The sequence below is a fragment of the Enhydra lutris genome, unplaced genomic scaffold (genome assembly GCF_002288905.1).
Source record: "Enhydra lutris kenyoni isolate GAN:26980312 unplaced genomic scaffold, ASM228890v2 scaffoldscaffold500, whole genome shotgun sequence".
Classification (NCBI taxonomy): Eukaryota; Metazoa; Chordata; class Mammalia; order Carnivora; family Mustelidae; genus Enhydra; species Enhydra lutris.
The window spans coordinates 7,113-8,397 of NW_019154584.1; positions in this window are offsets into that span (position 1 = coordinate 7,113).

Genomic DNA, 1,285 nt, shown 5'->3' on the forward strand with positions numbered 1-1,285 from the left:
TACAAAATTTCTAAAATAATGGTCATATTTTTTCTTGTCCTATGACTTGTATTCCACTTCTACAAGCAGGGTAATGAAGATTGATACCTTGATTGAGAAAGTTCATCTTGCCATGGCTGCTGGGCTTTTTGATTCATTCCTTTCACACTAAAACATACCCTTCCACTTCTGAATGAAAGTGTTGGAGTGCAACAACTCCATTTTGTTGAGAAAAGAATGTTCAAGAATTACCTAATATCTGACTCATAGAATATTCTTCCACAGAAATAGCTGATATAAGTGATAAATGAAAATGCTTGAGAACCATTTTGTCTACTCAAAATGTTCATACCCATAAAGTTTACAATTTGGGGGCTTAGCAGTTATCCCCAGTCCTCTACCAGACTGGAATCACATTTATAATATCCTGACAAGTTATTCTCAGTGCCCTCAAGATGGAAATCTCATTACCTACAAAAGTGACTTGTTTTAGATTTTTAACTGAATCTTCCTTTAAAACTTCCACCTAGCAATCTCAGTTCTTTCTAGAGTAAGTCTCAGCTCATTTCCATTAGAAAACATATCGGTTTTTGAAGATGGGTGTTTTATGAGGTTTGCCCATTCTGATAGGTTATTTTATGCCATTTCCTGCCCCATGCGCTACTCTACTTGTGGTCATCAATGCTGCACTTGATAGGAGGGTTTAGAAAAATACTTACAATACTAGTCTTCTAGGCAGAATATATATATCACTTGATACATGTGTCACATCAGAGGTCCCAAAGGCATTCATTCTTTATTTCACATTATCATCTGTTCTGATTCCCCCCCACCCCATTTCAACTTATAAAGATCATTTGTGACTATGAATTCTTCCAACACTTGATCTTTCTTTGAAGTCTACATGGGGTAGACACTTTTTAAATTACTTGATTTTATTTCCCTTCTGTAGTAAAATTCCTACCCTATGAATGGAAACTAAGAGAACAAAGGCCCATTTTTTATGTGTAGTCCTTATTCTTCTGTTTTCGAAACATCAACCCTACCAAAAATTTACTTAAACTTTATGGGGATGAAGAGTTTTTGATAATTTTATCAATGACTTCTATCAAAAAGCAAGTCAAATTCAGGGCAAGGATTCTTCAACTTCAATATTTTTACAATGTAATATTCAATGTACTCCTGCAAATATTGGATGCTTTATGCTTCCCCCCCCCAGGTTTTATTTATTTGAGAGAGAGCAAGAGCATGAGCATGTGGGGAAGAGGGGCAGGGAGAGAGGGAGAAGCAGACTCATGACTGAGCA